Source organism: Elaeis guineensis, chromosome 1 (genome assembly GCF_000442705.2).
Source record: "Elaeis guineensis isolate ETL-2024a chromosome 1, EG11, whole genome shotgun sequence".
In the NCBI taxonomy this organism is placed as follows: Eukaryota; Viridiplantae; Streptophyta; class Magnoliopsida; order Arecales; family Arecaceae; genus Elaeis; species Elaeis guineensis.
Window position 1 is genome coordinate 95,289,273 of NC_025993.2, and position 22,339 is coordinate 95,311,611.

A 22,339-nucleotide genomic window follows, 5' to 3' on the forward strand; every position below is an offset into this window, starting at 1 on the left:
GTATAAAGAGTGATCATGTGGATAATCACAGGGCTGCAGAGACCTCCATCATGGTCTCCTAGAAGCGGCAGAGTGTATTTCAAAAGTGGGAAGAGCGAGAAATCTTCCAACCATTCAAGTCTTAAGTGTAGAGCTAGCAACACTTTTAAATCTCTCATAATTTATAGAAGCCTGGAATTCTTTATCCCACTAGTAAAGACCAACCATTTAGAACATAAACCTTCAAAAGACACTAGATGAGGATTAGAGTTGTTCTCAAAAAGATTAGCATTTCTTTCTTAACTAGTAGTACCAAACATGACTAAAATAGCATAACACTATATTTCGTAGGGCTTTTAAGAAAACGTGGCATCTCCATTTATATAAGATCCAAAATCACCTATAGAAACAAGTATCAAGAGGAAGAATAAAAGTATTCCATAAGATAGTAGTAAAAGGGCACACAGTGAACATATATATAATAGATTCAACCAGATCATGGCATAAGGGACAACCACCAAGTAGACATCAATTTGATTTGAAGATTTTTAAGATTGCCTTTCACTCTCATAACACCAACATTATCTCCACAACATTTTTTGTCTCACCATGATTACGCAACTATAGATCTCTTCCCAAAATTGCTTAAGAGTAAATCTCGTGAACATGAACTTCTCCACTTGGTCTTTTGGCTCTATTTGAGATGCTGTTGGTATCGAACTTTTGTCAATAGAAATTTTGGAAGCAAAGATTTCCTGATAGAGATTTTAACAAAAAGCAATTCGCTATATGTAACCACAATTCTAAAATGGCATAGTCGATGGATACACCTACAAAGGTGGAACTATTTTTTAAATATGTTTTGACTTCGGTTAGAGCTAACCCACCAAAGGAGGAAATAGTCTCTTGGTCTGAAAAAGCAAAAAATACACCAGTTTGTGATCCAATAGGTTGATTGCGTGGCATGGACCGAAATAGAAAATTCTGCTGGAACAAAGTAATAATACTATATTGAATCACACCAAGACACTTGTATCACATACAACATAGCTGATCTGCATCCCTATTCAATAATGTGTTAGAGATGCTAAAACTTTGATAAAAACATGCATGATCGTGCCCAAACTTCGATTATATACAATAATGCATGTATTCTGTTCCAACTTCCAGTTTCAACCAAATGGTACACATACTCATACACTCATTCTAGAAAATAAATTAATAATTAAATAACTAGACAAAATGTAAATGATGGAAAGCTCTCATTCCCATTTGGCGAATTTTGTTAGTGTGCTTGAAGTCATAGGTAAGCCACGGTACCATCCATTCTTTTCAGAACAATGATTCCACCAATGCATAGCAACCAAACTTCTTCCATCCATTCTCTCCTCCATACACCTCTAGCCTTTCCACATTCTCTTGACCACCAATCCACCCACCTCTTTCTTCCTCCCACCGCATCCTCTCCCATATTGCTAGACTCAAACCCAATCCCCTTCCCCAGAGTTGACAGCTTGAACCACACCATTCCATCGACACCTCTCTGCTGTCATGGACTACTTCACTACCGTTCAGCAACGCCATGTGCCTTCTAAACCAATACTTAGGTTCACATCGTTTCCTTCCTTGCCATCATTCTCACAGCTATAGATCTCCTCCCAGAATTGCTGGAGAGTCAAGTTATAGAACATGATCTTTTCATTTGGTCTTTTAATCGGTCACCTTCCTTTATGAACATAAAAGGGCAGTACCACTTCCCACAACAATGGCAGGAGAGCTTTGTAGAAATGTTGAAGTCCAGATCAGGCAATCTATTCCTAAGAGACACATCAAGGCCTCGAGCTTCGGTTAAGTAGTAATTAGTTGAATCCGAAGTGTAGGCCCGCCAACCTTTCCTTCTAAGATATTCTGGGAATTCCATCAGAAGCTACTGCCTTGGCGTGAAACTTATTTCTGTGACAGATGATCTCTACTTGCTGATAAATATCTGTGTGATCTAAAGACTTGATGCGACATCATTAGCAAATGAACAAAAACAACATGTGGTCATATCCTCCTCTCTCGAACATGTGGGCTTTTCCTGAATTACCATCAAAAACATGCAAGATTATTATTCTCTCGTGTTGTTTTTCCTCAACAACAGTGAAGTACGACTCGGTGCATCCTCAAAACTTTAAAATCTGAATAATTATAATATATAAATAAAATGAAAACCTCAAGGATGATGAATGCGATAGGTTGGACAGCTATGCTTCTAATTCTGAAGGCACTATTGACGTGAAACTGGGCAAAGAGAGGCCAGAAGCGAAGCATACAATCGACATGTTAATAGAGCTTAGGGTAGAAGATTTACCCTTTGTTTCCATCTGCTCTGATAACATGGTACCTATTTGATAACGGCTGGCAATGGCTGGAATGAAGAAGACATCATCTCTATAGTCGTACTGTGACTCTGGCCGTTTGCACCTTGGTCTGGTGGTATATCGAACTTTAATCTTGGTTGAGGGAATGGGAGGCCATAAATCCTCGAATCTTTGCAGAGTCCCCAACAGCACACTTGTTCACTCTCAGCCTCTTCATCTTTGATCACAGAATACCAGAACCGGACCTTCTGGCGGTACTCAGAGAGAGCATGGGGGTTGTTATGGTAATGGGAGAAGGCCTGGTCACATACATATTTGTTCTAAGATGATGCTTATATGGTGTAAGGTGTGTTTGCTGGCCTTTTGTTCTTGGTGCCATATATATAAAGATGTTGGAGTTGTGCAACAACCAAGCAGCGAGAGGAACTGACTCAAAGCTTTGATTCTCTGATGGCGGAGTCGGTGACGGTACGAAATCGATCGGAGAGGCTATATTTAGAGTAGGGAAATGGTATGCTTTTGTCGAAGATTGCCGGGTAAATGTCGGAGAATATCGGGTATTCCTAACATTGATTTTTTCTAAGACTAGGGAAAAAAACCTTCGGTAAGCATTCCTTTAGCAAGTAATCCCTTGGGTACGAAACTACGCTATTCAAAGCATCGAGAAATCAAAATAGAATGTTCAAAGTTATCTCCTCTTCACTAGATCTTACTTATGTTAAAAAATGGACTAGAATCCCAGTTGAGGGACTTCTTCCCTCTTGGCGGAATTTTCCTCATAGGAAGAGCCTTGCATAGATAATGTGTAAGGTGTGTTTCTGGCCTTTTGTTCTTGGCGTCCATGTATAAAGGATCGATGATGGACTTGGCAACATCTACACGACTCCAGGGGAGGAATTTTCCTTGCGGGAAAGAGACTTGCATCGATGGTTGACAAGACCCTTATGGGAGGACTGAGTGGCGAAGAAAAGGTCTAATCATGCTGCGACCAGGTCAATGAACCACGCCAAATCCCACGGTGGATAACTCGCCACATTACCAATTGTATTTATGTAGGTGGGAGGGAAATCTTCAATGTTTCTTCCCGGACTATTCTTGCGGGCTAATAACATGAACGTGAAGTCATTTGCCTAAGCGCGTCAGAAGAAAAGTCTGCTGTGATCCGACTGGTAGTACTTGGTCACCGCCTTCAGTTCCGTGCAGAGGTAGTGTTTGACCGGCGCCAAAGGTCTTTAGGTCAAGCTAGTGGCCCATGTCTTGCTTGCTGATAAAAAATATTACGAATATAGGGTATAAAAATATAGATTGTATGAGAAAGTCTTTGACCCAACAGATTATTTGAATCGAATCAGATCCATATATAATCTAACTCTAATCTATGAAATGTAAGTTCGGTTTGGATTCAAAACAGATCAGAATCAACACAGAGTTGTCTAATGGTGGCAGTGATTTTTTTAGCTCAGTATGAATCTTAGTCATTTCTTTTCATGAAGATTTTAACTCGTACTTAAATTGAAATTTGAGTATAAGAAAAAATTGAAAATAAAATATATAATTCTCTTTATCGATTAGCACCATAGGATCATCAAATTGGATGATTACTAGCTTATTGAGATATATCCTTCATAAGAAAAGTGTTGCTCTTTAGATTGATTTTGATGATTACAAAGCATTTGAAGGGATACTAATGATTTTCGTTTGAAAAAGACTTATTGTTTTTCAGGGGCAAAATCGTAATTTTATCAAAACTCTGATTGAAAGCATCAAATGATAGAACAAAAGATTTGTGATCCATTGGTGAAAATTTTATTATTTTTGGACTTGTATTTTGAAAGATATGCATGTTAGAAAATCATGAGTCGACCCATGAGTCAACTCATGCACAATGAGCTGTTTGGCACGCAGATTTTTTGGCTTGGCAAAACCTGTAAGTCGATCCATGAGTCGACCCCAAGGCATGAGTCGACCCATGAGTCGACCCCTGCTGTTTTTAGGCCAAAAATCACAGAACCTTGTCTTCTGATTGTTTTCTGGTGTTCTTCCACAGAGGTCGACCCATGAGTCGACCCCCAGGCATGAGTCGACCGCTGTGACGAGATTTTTTCGCAACGACTAATTTTTAACCCATTTTAAATACTTTTAATGCTCATTTATTGTGATCTAACGGCTCTTTTTCAGCCTAGAATATTTTTCACTATTTCTTAAAGCTATAAAAGGGACAAAAAGGTGGAAATCAAAAAGAAGTATAGTGAAGAAGAAAAGAGAGAGGATTCAAGAAAAGAGATTTTGAAAAAAGGATTTCAAGCAAACTTTTCAGTCCTAAGCAAGAGCTCACTCAAAGCATTCAAGAAGCCTTTGATCCAAGCTCACCAACTCCTCAAGTGCACATTCTAGTCTCCAACCACCTTGAGGAAATCAAAAAGGATCTTCTTCTTCTTGAGTAAAGAGTATTTAAAGTCTCATACGCTCATTAAAGGAGCTTTCTTTGTGCTTACTTGTGCTATTTATTGTTATACCTTGTTTGTGTTATTGTTTTTGTTTTGGAAGGGTTCCAAAACAAGGGAAGGTTGATCCGAACCTTGAATCGGAGTGTATAGGGTTGGCTTGTACCCGAGAAACAAGTGGACTAGCTTGGGATAGCTAGAGTCGGAGTTTCCGACGTTTGTATTTGGGTTGAATAAAAGATTAGTGGATTGAAATTCCCAAGTAGGAGCTTGAGGAGTTGATGTAGGTGCAAGGTTGGCACCGAACCACTATAAATCCTTTGTTTGTGGTGTGCCTAATTGCTCTTCTTTAACTCTTCATTATTCTCTTGCATTCTAGCTTTTAGCCATTAGCCTTGAATTAATTTTACTCTCCCTATTTATTTAGCTTTTGTCAAACATTTTTCATAAGTCATAAGTTAAGCTTAAAATTTTTAGAAATCCAATTCACCCCCTCCTCTTGGGTTGCATAGCTGGGCAACAAGTGGTATCAGAGCCCGGTGCTCTAGCCCTACTTTGATCTAAATAATCAAAGAGTCAAAGATCTATGGCAACTCAAGTTAGCACTTCTCTAGCCGAGGGGCAATCCACCAACCGACCTTCACTTTTCAATGGGTCTAATTACACCTGTTGGAAAGCTCGGATGAAAATATTCATTTAAGCACTCGACTATGATATGTGGAGTATCATAGTGAACGGTCCTCACACACCCACTAAAAGTATAGATGGTGTGGAATCAGCCAAACCCGAGAAAGAATGGGATGAGGTTGATAAGAAAATGGCCCAATTAAATGCTAAAGCTATGAATATTCTTTATTGTGCTCTTGATGCTAACAAATTTAATCGCATTTCTACTTGCTCGTCTGCTAAAGAAATATGGGATAGGTTAGAAGTAACCCATGAAGGAACCAATCAAGTAAAGGAGTCTAAAATCAACATGCTTGTGCATAAATATGAATTGTTTAAAATGGAGCATGATGAGTCCATAACTGAAATGTTTACTCGCTTTACTGATATTATAAATGGCTTAAAGAGTCTTGGTAAGTCCTATACTAACAGTGAACTTGTAAGAAAGATTCTCAGGTCCTTACCAAGAACTTGGAAAGCCAAAGTGACCGCCATCCAAGAAGCCAAGGACTTGAACATTCTACCCTTGGAAGAGCTTCTTGGATCATTGATGACTCATGAGCTGAGCATGAAGCAACATCAAGAGGAAGATGTCAAAAAGAAGAGAACCATTGCCCTCAAATCCACAGCTCCACCAGATGAAGAAACTGATGATACTGAAGATGAAGAACAAGATGAAGAGATGGCACTCATTACCCGAAGATTCAAGAAATTTTTGAGAAAAAGGAAACAAGGGATGAGGAAGAGGCCATTCACAAAAGGAAAACAGAGCAAAGAAAAAGAGAAAGACCAACCCTTATCTGCTATGAATGCAAGAAGCCGGGACACTTCAAGTCCGAATGCCCACAACTGAAGAAGGGTCCCAAGAAGTACAAGAAGAAGGCCATGATGGCCACTTAGAGTGCGAGTGATGACTCAAGCTTCGAAGAGAAAAACTCAACCGAACAAACCAACCTGTGCCTTATGGCACACGAAAATGAGGTAATTTCTGAAACTCCTAGTGACTTTACATTTGAAGAATTACATGAAGCTTTCTATGATTTAGTTGATGAATTAAAGAAACTAGGGATGAAGAACAAAGAGCTAAAATTGAAAAATCAAACTTTATTGAAACAAACTGAAAATATTTCAATTGAGAAATCCACCCTGCTTCAAGAAAATCAAAGCTTAAAGAATGAAATTGCCAAGCTAAAATCAATAGTAGAAAAGTTCACTTTGAGTTCAAATAAACTCAATATGATTCTTGATAATCAAAAATCCGTGTATGATAAGGCTGGACTTGGCTATAACCCCTTGAAGAAACAAAAATATCTGAAAAATATTTATGTAAACTCTTTAAGTAACAAGTCTTCTAATATTACTTGCTTCAAATGTGGTAGAGTAGGATATAAGTCATACACTTGCTTCTCTAACAAGTCTGTAAACTCAACTATAAAGAAAATATGGATTCCAAAAGGAACTATTATGACTAACCAAAAAAGATCCAAGAAAGCTTGGGTACCTAAAACAAAAACTTGACTTTTGCTTGCAGGTGTGTCTAGCATCCCAAGGAGAAAACAGGAAATGGTATCTTGACAGTGGATGCTCGAGACACATGACTGGTGATGAATCCCAATTCATCACTCTTGATGCTAAGGATGGAGGGATGGTCACCTTTGGAGATAATGGCAAAGGAAAGATCATCGATATAGGTAACATTGGTATCACTCCCTCCAAATATATTGAAAATATTTTATTAGTTGATGGTTTAAAGCATAATTTACTAAGCATTAGTCAATTTTGTGATAAAAGATATAAAGTTGTTTTTGAATCGTCTGTTTGTATTGTAACTAGTCCTATTAATGATGGCATTAAATTATTGGATATAGACATGGTAATGTTTATATGGTAGATTTAAATGATTTAGCCAAAATAAACATGCAATGCCTAGTATCCTTGAATGCTAAAGTTAATGAGACTAGTTGGCTTTGGCATCGCAGACTTGCACACATTAGCATGCATTCTCTTTCAAAATTAATTAAGAAAGAATTAGTTCTTGGTTTGCCAAAACTAAATTTTGAAAAGGATAGAATTTGTGATGCATGTCAACTAGGTAAACAAACAAGAGTTTCATTTAAATCCAAAAATATTGTTTCAACCTCTAGACCTTTAGAGCTTTTGCATATGGACTTATTTGGACCTACTAGAACCACTAGTCTAAGAGGAAAATGATATGATTTTGTAATTATAGATGATTACTCTCGTTTTACTTGAGTTTTCTTTTTAGCACACAAAGATGAAACTTTTCATGTTTTCACTAAATTTTATCGAAAAATCACTAATGAGAAAGGATTTTCAATTCAAAATATTCGAAGCGATCATGGAACTGAATTTGAAAATCAAGACTTTGAAAACTTTTGTGATGAAAAGAGAATTGGTCATAACTTCTCTGCTCCTAGGACACCCCAACAAAATGGGGTAGTAGAAAAGAAAAACAGAACCTTAGAAGAAATGGCCCGTACCATGCTTTGTGAAAGCAACCTTCCAAGATATTTTTGGGCAGAAGCAATTAACACAGCATGTTACATTTTAAATCGTGCTTTGATTAGACAAATTTTAAAGAAAACCCCCTATGAGCTTTGGAAAGAAAGAAAACTTAATATTGCATATTTTCATATTTTTGGTTGCCGATATTTTGTATTAAATAATGGTAAAGAAAGACTTGAAAAATTTGATGTAAAATCAGATGAAGCAATCTTTCTTGGTTACTCCTCCACTAGTAAAGCTTTTAGAGTTTTTAATAAAAGAACTTTAGTAGTAGAGGAGTCCATACATGTTGTCTTTGATGAATCTAACGATCTTCCTTCAAGGAAGAATGAAGGTGTTGATGATACAGATTCTCTTATAGAAGGAATGAAGGAGATCACTCTGAAAGATTCAACAATTCAAGAGGATGAGGAACATGAAGACAAACAGGATGAGGGAGGTGAAGAACATCAAGAACAACCTCAAGGTACAAATGACCTACCCAAAGAATGGAGGTATGTTCACAATCACCCTAAGGAGCTAATTATTGGTGATCCTATGCATGGGGTAAAAACTCGTTCTTCACTTAGAGAAGTATTTAATCATTGTGCTTTTGTATCTCATCTTGAATAAAAAACTATTGAAGAAGCTGAAAATAATTATAATTGGATTAATGCAATGCAAGAGGAACTTAATCAATTTGAAAGAAATAATGTATGGACTTTAGTATCAAGACCTAAAAATTATTCAATAATTGACACAAAATGGGTCTTTAGGAACAAATTAGATGAACATGGAAATGTAATAAGAAATAAAGCAAGATTGGTTGCCAAAGGTTATAATCAAGAAGAAGGAATTGATTTTGATGAGACCTTTGCACCTGTTGCTAGATTAGAGGCCATTAGACTTCTACTTGCATATGCTTGCTTTATGAAATTTAAATTATTTCAAATGGATGTCAAAAGTGCTTTTTTGAATGGATATATTGCTGAAGAAGTCTATGTAGAACAACCCCAGGATTTGAAAATCATACTTTTTCTAATCATGTTTTTAAATTAAATAAAGCTCTATATGGATTAAAACAAGCACCTAGGGCTTGGTATGATAGGCTAAGCAAATTTTTACTAAATAATGATTTTTCAAGAGGTAATGTAGACACAACCCTCTTTATTAAAAGAAATCAAAATGATATGTTAGTTATACAAATTTATGTTGATGACATTATTTTTGGGTCTACTAATGAATCTCTTTGTCAAGACTTTGCTAAGCTCATGCAGGGGGAGTTCGAGATGAGCATGATGGAAGAACTTACTTTCTTCTTCGGACTCCAAATCAAACAAACAAAAGAAGGAATCTCCATCACCCAAAGCAAGTACACCAAGGAATTACTCAAAAGATTTGGAATGGAGAACTCCAAACCAATTGAGACACCCATGAGCCCCTCATGTAAGCTTGACAAGGATGAAGAAGGTAAATGTGTAGACTTAAAATACTATAGAGGTATGATTGGCTCTCTATTATATTTAACTGCAAGTAGGCCTGATATCATGTTTAGTGTTTGTTTATGTGCTAGATTTCAATCTAATCCTAAAGAATCTCACTTGAATGCTGTTAAAAGAATCCTTAGATATTTAAATGGTACTCAAACTCTAGGGTTATGGTACTCTAAGGACTCACTAATTGATTTATTAGGATATTCAGATGCTGATTTTGCTGGATGTAGATTAGACAGAAAAAGCACTAGTGAAACTTGCCAATTTCTTGGAGTTAACCTAATCTCCTGGTTTAGCAAGAAACAAAATTCGGTAGCACTGTTTACGGCTGAGGCCGAATACATTGCAGCCAGAAGTTGTTGTGCTCAAATCTTGTGGATTAAGCAACAACTCAAAGACTTTGGTATCAAACTTAATGAAACACCCATAAGATGTGACAACACTAGTGCCATAAATCTATCTAAAAATCCAATTCAATATTCAAGGTCTAAACATATTGAAATAAGATATCATTTTATAAGAGAACATGTTCAAAATAAAGATATAATTCTTGAATATATTTGCACTGAAAATCAATTAGCTGATTTCTTTACAAAGGCCCTTAGTGAGGATAGATTCTGTGAAATTAGGAGAAATCTAGGAATTCTTGATCCTTTTGCCTAAATGTTCTCCAAATCCAAGGAATCGATGTCAAAATTTTTTTGAGCTCAATTTTCATCAACTCTCTTGGACCTAAAAGCTCAAGATTATCATTCTCACAACTTGTCATTGAGCAAAATTTCTTCTTCCAAAATTTTGAATTTTTTCAAAATTTATTCATATTTTTTTTGAAATTTTGTGAATTATGAGTCGACCCCCTAGGGTCGACCCAATGGCATACTTGAAATTCTTGGCCAACTTCCCACGGGCTCTTTTCTTTTTAACTTAAAGCCCGTTCATGAGTCGACCCCTTCTTCTTCTTCGTCTTCCTCCCTCTAAGACTCGTCGTCCTCATCTTCGTTCTCTCCAAAACCAAGGATTTAGCCCAAGATCATTCTCCCTTCACATCTCCACCTCAAATCACCCCTTGGGAAAGGAGCTTCTCGCATCTTTCTCCCTTGATTGAAATGGTTGGAGTGTGCCCTAGCTTCCACCGTTCTTCTCAAAATCGTCTTTTCTCTCCGTCAAAATCCCTTTCCATCCTCTAGTAACCCTCCTTCTCCTCACCCATTTGATCTTTCGAGTCTCCCTGCCTGCTCTTGTGGTGAGAATGGCACCAAAGATGAAACTCCCTCAAAGAAGAAAATCAGTCCGTGCGCTCGAAGAAGGCATCCGCAGAAAAAGGCAAGCTTCTCGGACCTCCTCTGCTCCCATTCCAGCTTCAGCATCTGCACCAGGTCCCTCTCAGTCTCCCCTTAGCCCTACCAAAATCTCTCTCTCTGACAGAAAGGTAGAAACTGACAAGAATGTGGACTTCAGGTTTTTTGAAAAAGAGGGTTTCTCCTTTGGGTCAAAGATCAAAAATCAAGGTTGGGGATTTTACTGTTCTCTCAAGGAAGTTACATATGTAGACTTGGTTAGAGAGTTTTATCTAAATCTGCACTATGGCAATGGAACAGTAACCTCTACTGTTAAGGGAATTGATATCTGCTTAGATCTTATTATTTTGGGAGAGATTCTATGTTTGCCCTGTGGGGGATATTCATACATGGAACTCCCAGTGAAGGAAGAGGGGATCAATGTAATTTTAGGAGGAACCTACTCGGGAAGTCTAAATAAATTAGAAGCCAAAATCTTGTCAATTGAAATGAGAATTCTACATCAATTAGTGACAAAGCTTTTCTTTCTGAGGGGTGGTAGGCATGACCTCCTTTCTGGCCGAGACATTTGTATAATGTTTCATGTGATCACCCAAACCCCCTTAAACCTTCCTGCTTTAATGATTGAGGCCATGAGAGAAATACTGAATAGATCCAAGGCACATCTGCCTTTTGGTATGGCCCTCACACTGGTTTTCAGGAGGTTTGGAGTCAGTTTTGAGAGAGAGGCATCTACTAAGCTTTCTCACGCTGACACCATCAACCAACACACTCTGCACCGCATGGGATTCACTAGGATTGATGGTGGTTGGATCAAGGGTACAGAAGAAAGAGCTGAGGAGAGAGCTGAGGACAGAGTTGAGGACAGAGCTGAGGAAGAAGGTCCCTCATCACCTCTCCATGACTTCAGGACAGCATCTCCAGACATCCAGTTTGTTTCAGATCCAGAGGCTGGCCCTTCAGAGTCCACCAAGAGGCACACACCAGTTCAGCAGCCAGACAGCAGAGCACTTCCCTCAGAGTTCAGATTGGCTGATGATCAGATTGAGCAGATTTCTCAGCGTGTGGCTTCCTTGCTTTCTCATCAGTGGAGCACTTCTGCGTTTGCATCGGGATCTACATCATTAGATGCATCTGATCAGACCTTGATCCCCCATATCTCCACTGTATTTTAGATGATCTCAAATCAGTCAGTTTGGATTCAGCAGCTCGAGGATTACATTTTGAGACTGACTGGGAGAGTGCTTGACTTGCAGGGGCAAGTCTTAGCTTTGGCCCATCCTCAGCCACAGGAGTGCACTATTGAGGTCACAGACCTTACTGCGGAGGCTGGTAGGCTCAGAGGTGTATTGGAGGGTGGTTATGAGTTCTTGAGGAGAGAGATCAGAGGCTCTAGTGAGCATGCTTCTACACAGTTCACTGCACTGCTTCAGTCTGTTTCAAGAGCTTTGAACGTTCTTGATTCCATCAGGCTCTCTCTTGCAGTCCAGTCTTTGACCTCTGAACGTTCTCAACCTTCAGGATCATCTCGCCCACCTACTCGTGCCAGCACCTCCACTCATGGTAGAGGCAGACGGGGTAGAGGACGAGTCTTTGATCGTGATCCATCATCTCCCCACCCCATCTCTGATCCATTTGATTCTGATCCATCTAGTCATGAGCTCTACTAGATCCTTGTAGCTAGCCTTGTCTGTTGTTTCTTTCTAGGATCTATCTTTTGGGCCATATAATGATGTTAACTAGTTGACTTTTATATTATGGAATATGTATTGAAACAACTATGGTATCAATCATCTTTTAATTATATATCTACTCTTTGTAATGGTATCAATCATCTTTTGATTATATATCTTCTCTTTGTTGCTAATTCATATCTATGGTACTCAATGGCATATTCTGTTTTATGATTGCTGTATTCAGGGGGAGTAAACATTAATGATTAGCACAAGAAGTTTGAAGAAACACTAAAGAGAAAATGTATTCAAAAAAAAGAGAGGGAGTTAACAATGTTTGATGATGTCAAAAAGGGGGAGAAATTAAAGAAAAATATCAAAAGCAGGATTATTAAATGACTTAAAAATACAATGAGTGAATTGCTAAGCAAAAGTATCAAAAGAAAGATAAATAAAAGACTTAAAATAAAATGAGTGAATTGGGAGAAATTAAAATATCAAAAACATGATTGATAACAAAATGAGTGAATTGCTAAGCACAAAGTAATTGAGCAACCTTTAAAATTACTTCTAAGACATGTTCTGATATGCTTTAAAATTAGACATGCTCTGATACATCTTAAAAATTTGACATGCTCTGACATGCTTTAAAATTAATTCTTAGACATGCATTGATACACTTAATTGTTAAACATGCTCTGATACTAAAATTAAATAATCAAATGAGAATGAGCGAATTTTCAAGATGCTAAAAAATTTGAAAAGTAAGCAAATGAGATATTTTCAAACATGCAATTTTCAAATCCTAAGGTAAATTCTGCTTTGCTCTGATAACAAAAATAAATTTTTTGCTCTGATACCAAAATCACATAATCAAATGAGCAAATTTTCAAATCATTAAGCAATAGGCAAATTATTTATGTAAATGGGCACATGTATCACATGCCAAAAGAATCAATCTTCTTTTCACGCAAATGCACTTATAAGTTGGTAGTAAATTTTCTATTTATCTTCAAACTACCTATAATGCATTTCATTCCTTGAAATTTATGCTCATTGTTTCATATATATGTTTTTGTTCAAGTGTTTTGTCATCATCAAAAAGAGGGAGATTGTTGCTCCTTAGATTGATTTTGATGATTACAAAGTATTTGAAGGGATACTAATGATTTTCGCTTGAAAAAGACTTATTGCTTTTCAGGGACAAAATCATAATTTTACCAAAACTCTGATTTGAAAGCATCAAATGATAGAACAAAAGATTTGTGATCCATTGGTGAAAATTTTATTATTTTTGGACTTGTATTTTGAAAGATATGCATGTTTGAAAATCATGAATCGATCCATGAGTCAACTCATGGCACAATGAGCTATTTGGCACGTAGATTTTTTGGCTTGGCACAACCTGTGAGTCGACCCATGAGTCGACCCCCAAGGCATGAGTCGACCCATGAGTCGACCCCTGCTGTTTTTAGGCCAAAAATCACAGAACCTTGTGTTCTGATTGTTTTCTGGTGTTCTTCCACAGAGGTCGACCCATGAGTCGACCCCCAGGCATGAGTCGACCCATGAGTCGACCTCTGTGATGGGATTTTTTCGCAACGGCTAGTTTTTAACCCATTTTAAATGCTTTTAATGCTCATTTATTGTGATCTAACGGCTCTTTTTCAGCCTAGAATGTTTTCCACTATTTCTTAAAGTTATAAAAGGGATAAAAAGGTGAAAATCAAAAAGAAGTATAGTGAAGAAGAAAAGAGAGAGGATTCAAGAAAAGAGATTTTGAAAAAAGAATTTCAAGCAAACTTTTCAGTCCTAAGCAAGAGCTCACTCAAAGCATTCAAGAAGCCTTTGATCCAAGCTCACCAACTCCTCAAGTGTACATTCTAGTCTCCAACCACCTTAAGAAAATCAAAAAGGATCTTCTTCTTCTTGAGTAAAGAGTATTTAAAGTCTCATACGCTCATTAAAGGAGCTTTCTTTGTGCTTACTTGTGCTATTCATTATTATACCTTGTTTGTGTTATTGTTTTTGTTTTGGAAGGATTCCAAAACAAGGGAAGGTTGATCCAAACCTTGAATCAGAGTGTATAGGGTTGGCTTGTATCCGGGAAACAAGTGGACTAGCTTGGGATAGCTAGAGTTGGAGTTTCCGATATTTGTATTTGGGTTGAATACAAGATTAGTGGATTGAAATTTCCAAGTAGGAGCTTGGGGAGTGGATGTAGGTACAAGGTTGGCACCGAACCACTATAAATCTTTTTGTTTGTGGTGTGCCTAATTGCTCTTCTTTAACTCTTCATTATTCTCTTGCATTCTAGCTTTTAGCCATTAGCCTTGAATTAATTTTACTCTCCCTATTTATTTAGCTTTTGCCAAACATTTTTCATAAGTCATAGGTTAAGCTTAAAATTTTTAGAAACCCAATTCACCCCCCTCCTCTTGGGTTGCATAGCTGGGCAACAAAAAGAAAGTGCGAGGCAAACTTTGTGGTAGTAATATGTAGATCAAGGATAATGAATCATGTATATTATAAAAAAATAGATAGAGGCTCAAGAGTCAGTTGAAAGTGGTAATGACTCATGATGGCTTGAATAGAAAGGGTTGAAGCGGATTGAACAAGTTTTCTTAAAGTTTGGATAGCATGACTATGAAATGCGACATGTGACATATTAGAATCTAGTTGTCCTACCGAGTTAGGTTGGGATAGCCGAGTATATGTACCTTAAGAATATAATTATTTCGAGCAATTACAAGGGCTATCTTAGAGTGACAGTTGTGGTATATAAATTAATAAATGTAGGTGAAAATAAACAAGAGATATTACAAACCCATCGTATGCAGCTGGTTATTATGTTGGTAATTGTACCTTTCGATTACTCATTTTTTATCTGAAATTTTTGAAAAATTATCTTGCTCTAATGATTTGAGATCAAGTATTATATATCGAAGCTACAATTGTAGTTTTTAAGACAATACTTGATATACTGATATATATAGACAAAGAGTGATGCTATTGTTTCATCTATATTGCCCATAATTCAAAAATAAATCACAAAATTGTAAGAAATCCAAAGAGCATAGGCTAAGTTAGAAGATGCCATAGTTCAGATGAGTGTTTAGATCCTATACTAGGTTCGGATCGGATCGGATTGGATCGGATCGGATTGTTTATCTTAAGTCTAAATCAATCCAAAAGTCTCCATGGGTTGGGTTAGTTCGGGTTGGGCTAAAATTAAGTAAACTTAGATCCGATCTAAAATATAGAACAGATCCAATTTTAAAACTTGTTCTGGCTCCATAGATCCTTTAAAATAGTTTGGATTGGATCTATGTAGCTCGGATCGGATCGGGTCATGGGTCAACCCGACCCATTTGCACCCATACCTACCAGTCATGCCTTTTTTCTCTCATTTGAGATCTTTCTCCATTAATCATACACTATAATTTTTCTAATTATTAGTTCTTCAAGGATGCAATTGATTGAATAAGAAGATGTTGAGCAAGAAATTTTATGCTTTAGAGTCCACATAAAAAAAAAGATATTTCATGCTCCAGACTTAGATTTAGTTAGATATTATATCCTACTGTTATGTTAAATAGGATAAGAAAATTTGGGCTAAGAGTAATTTGGATGTTACAGCTAAAATTAAGAATTTAGCAATAATTTATTTATTTCTTGTACTAATGGTTAATATGGATGAGTTGGATTTATATTGATTTTAGGTATGGATTGGAAAATATTATATTTGGATTTGTCACTAATAGATGTAAGTAGTATTTTTTGTTCATATTTTGTTAGAAGAAATGATCTTAGAAAAATTACAATTACTTTATTAAATTTGTACTATAATTTTTGTTTTCTATTCGATAAAATAGGTCAGGTATGATGTTATTACTTCCTTAATTATTTTATTTTTATTTTTTGAAAATAAACAAGAATATAATGTATATTTTGATCTTGTAAACAAGTTGTTGTTGAACACATGATCTATTTTGAGTAACGTATTTGGAAATTTTGATCGGGCAATTTATGAAGTTGCTAAGTAATGATCTGGCTCTACTAATGGAGATTGTACGTTAGTTTTATTGACTTGTAATTTTTTTTTTTGGTAGAGCTATCGATTTATAATTTGAGAAACTAGTTTCGATATTGAAATATTGGAGATTAGAATAATAGTATCTATTATCTGTTACCTAGCACCTGATGTATTTTGTATTTGTCACATCTATTATCTAACCCATACTATTAGGTTACATGGCCATAACCTGATGTTGAGTTTAGTATCAATTTATTAAACATAAAATTTTAAAAATATATATATATATTCTTTGAGATCTGATGAAAAATAAAGTTCATGCTCTTGGTTAATGCTATCTGACTGTTTATTCTTTTGGTATTCTTAGACCCCATTTTGAAGTGTTTTGTTATTTATTGGGCTAACTCATTATCTTTTATTTTTTATTTACAAATTTTTAGCCACAAATGGCACAGGACTTTGGGAGTGCACGATATATTGCTTGGAGTTTCTAGCAGACTTAGCTATCTTTGATTATGCATGTTATTTGGACTTCTTATTAATAAAATTTTTGGAGAGTTTTATTTGGATATGTTGGAGCCTTATGACTCTTAATTACATTGGAATATTTGTTGGTGTGCATAATTAATTGGATTTTCTTTACATCAATTATGGAGGATTGAGGAAATTTTGTATTGTTCTATAATTATTATAACTTAATTCAGTTAATTAATCAAATAGCTTTGCATGCTTGCATGGTCCACCTTATAGGCATATGATATCTGTTATACTTTTGGTTCGGGAGGTTCAGTCTTGTTGCTTATACTTTTGGTTCGGGAGGTTCAGTCTTGTTGCCTGTTGTGGCCAAGCAATGTGGCTTGTTATATAACCTTATTTTTCTAAATCACTTTCTCAGATATATATATATATATATATATATATATATATATATATATATATATATATATATATATATATATATATATATGTATATATATATATATATATATATACATATATATATATATACATATATACATATATATACATATATACATATATATATATATACATATATACATATATATATATATACATATATACATATATATATACATATATATATATATATACATATATACATATATATGTATATATATATATATACATATATATATATATACATATATACATATATACATATATATATATATACATATATACATATATATATATATATATACATATATACATATATATATATATATACATATATATATATATATATATATATATATATATATATATACATATATATATATATATACATATATATATATATATATATATATATATTCTTTTAGATAGATAATTTATATAAATAATGTTTTAGAAAAAAAATCTTATATATATATATATATATATATATATATATATATTCTTTTAGATAGATAATTTATATAAATAATGTTTTAGAAAAAAAATCTTTTATTAAAAGAAACAATAAGCATGTAAAAAATAATTCAATAACATAGATTTTATCTTTTCTATCTTATCATACACGTAGGGTAAGAAAGGCTTGAAATTGTTATAATAACTATTAAAATTTTGAAACAGTTATTATCCTAAAACTTGGTTATAAAAACTGATTATATTATTCTCTGACAATAGACCTTCCTTTGAAATTGGCTTTACCAGTATAACAATTGCAAAAGGTGTTATTTGTCCCATGCCTTCTGATCGACAACTATTATAATTATTGTTATGGCAAATAGGGGATTGTTTTATTTTTTTTTTTTTATTTTATTTTATTTTATTTTGACGGTATGATACCATGAATAAGTTCATAAATTATGAAATGATTTTTTAAAATTTTTTACAAAAGAGTGGAACCATTGGGCTATTGCTCTATTGTTCCACAATATGTATTTTCTCTTTTTTTTTTATGTGAATAGGAGATGGTAGGCAGCTACCCCCATTTTATTCAATGAACAAAAAATACAAAGTGCTCTATAAAAGAGTTCTTAATAGAGTCAGACAATAGAAATTTAGCTTACAAACACATTGCTAAATGAAAAACAAAAATAAAATAATAAGAAAGAGCTTTTAGCTGCTAGAAGAGTGGGCCAACGATTGAAGCCTAATCCATAACTCTCGATGGTGAGTCTGAAATTTAGAAGAGCTCAGATATCTCCAATAATAAAATGATTGAAGCAACTTTTGCAAAATCAAGAGTACAGAATTTTTCTTGTTCAAAAATATGCGAATGTTCCTCTCCCTCCAAATCTCCCAGCAAATGGCTGCAAAAAGTTGATGTCCCACCTTCTTAGTCATCTTGGCCTTTTTTTACTTCTCCAAACTGTCTATAGGTCATGAAATATTGAAGGCCATCCCTTTAATTTTAGCTGTAACTCGATGGTCGTACAAGATTTCTCACAAAGATTACTTGGCTAAAAAAAGGTGATAGAAAGACAATATTCTTTCATAAAGTTGCCTCGGGATGAAAAAGGAGGAACCATCTTGTTTCTTTGACTGAAGGTGCGTTGAGTTCAGTAACCAGGAGGATATTGCTTCAAAACTCCACACCTTCTTTAGGGAGCTTTTCGATAGGAGTTTAACCCCAAAGGTACAGATTGATTAGAAGTTGCTTCTTGATATGCCTTCTCTAGACTTGTCTGATTTAGAGCAAGATTTCACTCTGGAAGAGATTAGAGGCAGCTTTTTTCTTTGATTGTAATAAAGCCCCAAGCCCTGATGGTTTCATCTTCTCCTTTTCTCAAAAGTTTTGTATCACTAGAGGGATGATTTGATGATTCTTTTTAGGGACTTCCATAAAGCTCAACTTGACTTTTGACTAAACTTTGCCTTTATCTCTCTGTTACCTAAGGAAGGTACTCTTATAGCTAAGGACTTGGGGCTAATTAGTTTATTGAGCAGTCTCTACAAGATCATCACTATAGTTCTTTCAAGAGGCTCAATAGGTTCCTTCCAACTTTCATTGATGACTCTCAATCAGTCTTTATCAAAGGATGAAATTTCATTGACTGCTTCCTGAGTGCCCATAAGATGGTTGCATATTGCAAGCGAACTGGAGAGAAAGGATTGCTTTGTAAACTGGACTTTGAGAAGGTCTTTGATTAAGTGAATTAGAACTTTCCTAGAAGATAGATTGGGTGGATCTACCAGCTTTTGTCATGACTTCATAGCTCTTATCATGAATGGCTCACCAAGTAGATGGATTAAATGCAGGCAAGGGCTTAGATAGGGAAACCTGATCTTCTCATCACTCTTTATTCTAGTAGTGGATACTTTTGCTCGATTGCTCAAAAGAGCAGGCACACTTGGATTGATTGAGGAAATTGGTTGCTAGAAGAAGTTCAGTGGCATTTTGATCTTACAGTTTGTGGATGATACACTTTTATTTTGTGTTAATAGGGAAGCATGTTGGTAGTCAAAGCTATTTTGTTGGCTTTTGAAAGGGCTTCCAGATTGAAAATGAATTTCACAAGAGCTCCATTCACTGCATGAACATGAATGATAGGGAGGCTTCTTGTTTTGCATCATGGATGAACTGCAAGAAGGGTGAGTTTCCTTTTGTTTATCTAGGACTTCCATTGCATTTTAGAAAGCTACCCAAACAATGTTGATTGCCTTTAATTAATAAAGTTTGGTCGAGACTTGTTTCTTGGAAAGAGAAATTATCACGCTCCAAATCTGAGACATAACACAGTCATACTATCGAGGGATGCAGCTCCATGATAATACGAAGCTAATTAATCATAATCAGCTAACATCTATCATAATTAAAATAAAATAAAAGATTCAATTCCATGATTCATTAAGTAATTAAATAAAGATTGTTTTAAAGCATTTAAATCCGAAGTCAAATACCAAACCCATATCTTGAAATTCATAAATAATTAAGTATAAATCTATGATCATCAAATAAATTAAATTTCAGCTATAAAATTTTTAAGCTTGCTATATAGATTCTCAAGCTTGAATTTTCTATCATTCTTAACCTTAATCCTTTGCAAAAAAAAAAAAAAAGTATGAGCTATATTAGCTTAGTAAGTAAAACCCACGCTTTCTTACCAGATCAAGTATAAATTTTTTTATAATAATATAATATTTAAAAATAATAGATAATATAAAATAAAATATTTTATAGAGTATCTAATAAAATAAGTCATAAACCAGTCACACATGCACAAATCATGAATATTTTGTAAACATATTGATCCATAAATCATTCGTATCATGTATCCATATCATAGTTCTAAATGTTTCTCTAATATATTCATGCTACAGTCACTTTATATCCATGACAGGACTAGTATTCTTAATCAACAGGATTCTTATTTTGTATGCCAACTTTATACTTGCTAGTAGGGCCTATGTTCTTATGGATGTTAGCTCCAGATGTCGACCTTCCTGTAGAAATTTATTTATAGCTATCTGAGAGCTTTTAAAATTTTTATTTTTTTTAAAAATAAAAAATATATATAAATAAAAAATAATAAAATTTATACTTCATAAACATGTTGTTTTTATAAAATATGTTAATGAAATCAATGGTCATAATAAAACATACTTTTCATATCTCATATACTGATCTTTATTTTATGAAAAATATGATTTTATGAATAATAGATGATTTGTATGAAAAATATGATAATTTGAAAAGGAATAAGAAGCGTAAGATCCATTTACCTTGCTCACCTTAGATCTTCAGACTTCATTAGATGAATTAGATAATCTTAGTTAAAATATTAAATTATAATTAATTTTTTTCAATTAATTTAATAAAATTAAATGATAAAAGGATATTGTTAATCAGATGATCAATCTGATAGACCATTAAGGCACCAAAGTAGTTCAGGATCTTCTTGTCGGGTTCAACATGAGTCTTTAGAAAAGAAAGGCCTAGCTCGATACGAGATCTATAGGTCTTCTTAGAGAGAGAAAGTGAGTGAAGAGAGAGAAAGTAGAGAGATAAAATAGTATATAGGGTCCTATCATCATCTAGAGAGAGAAAGTAGGAAGGAAAAGAAGGAGAGAGTAGAGAGGAAAAAACCTTAGAGACTCAAGAGAGAGAACTTTTTCTTCTCTTCTTCTTTGTCTTCTTTTTTTTTTCTTTTCCTTTCTTCTTCTTTTCTTGGCCAATTAAGGGAGCCAAATGGCTGATGACCGGAAGACCGACAGTGGGTGGTGACACAGGCAGTCGGAGGTGGTGAAGCAACACCACCAAGGGACGATCAGTGGCAAGTGGCCGACCAACAAAAAATAAAAAAATTTGAAAAGAAATAGGGGATCCACCGCTTTACTTTTGTTTTTTCAGTCATTAGCCAATCACTGATGGCCAAAGCCACTAGAAAAGGTAGCAGGTAGGTGAAGGTCACGACCTAGATGTGTGGCACCGTGGATGGCGACAATGGTGGTTGGAAAAAGGGGAAGAGGGCTTAGCCAAAATAAGGAGTCATCTTTGGTGGCTTTTCTAATGAATTCGATGGCCGGTGGCTATGCCACATGAGAAGAAGGGGAAGGAAAAGAGAAAGAGAGGATGGGGCTTCCCTCGGGCTCTAATGACATCTTCGACAAAGATTTTTGGCAAACATGGTGAGGGTATCCGCAACTTCAATGGGAGAAACCAAGGAGAAAGAAGAGGGAGGAAGATTCGGCTTCAACGTGGGTTGCTTAGGAGAGGGAGGGGGTGATTTACAAGAGACTCCCAAGGATTTTTGGTAGCCCATAGGAGTCCGATTTTCAACCGGATTCGACAAGGAAGAAGACTCCCATCGATAGTCTTCATTTCTCTATTTTTTTTTTTTGGCTTTAAAATATGTGCACCTGATCTAATTGGACCAAGTTATCATAGAAATTGCTCTCTTAGGGAGGTCGAT

At 35.2% G+C, this 22,339-nt stretch overlaps 1 pseudogene; it reads right to left on the reverse strand.

Moving 5' to 3' along the window:
- Nucleotides 1-1,212: 1,212 nt before the first annotated feature.
- Nucleotides 1,213-2,655, reverse strand: LOC140856334 (uncharacterized; annotated as a pseudogene).
- Between the last annotated feature and the right edge of the window lie 19,684 nt (nucleotides 2,656-22,339).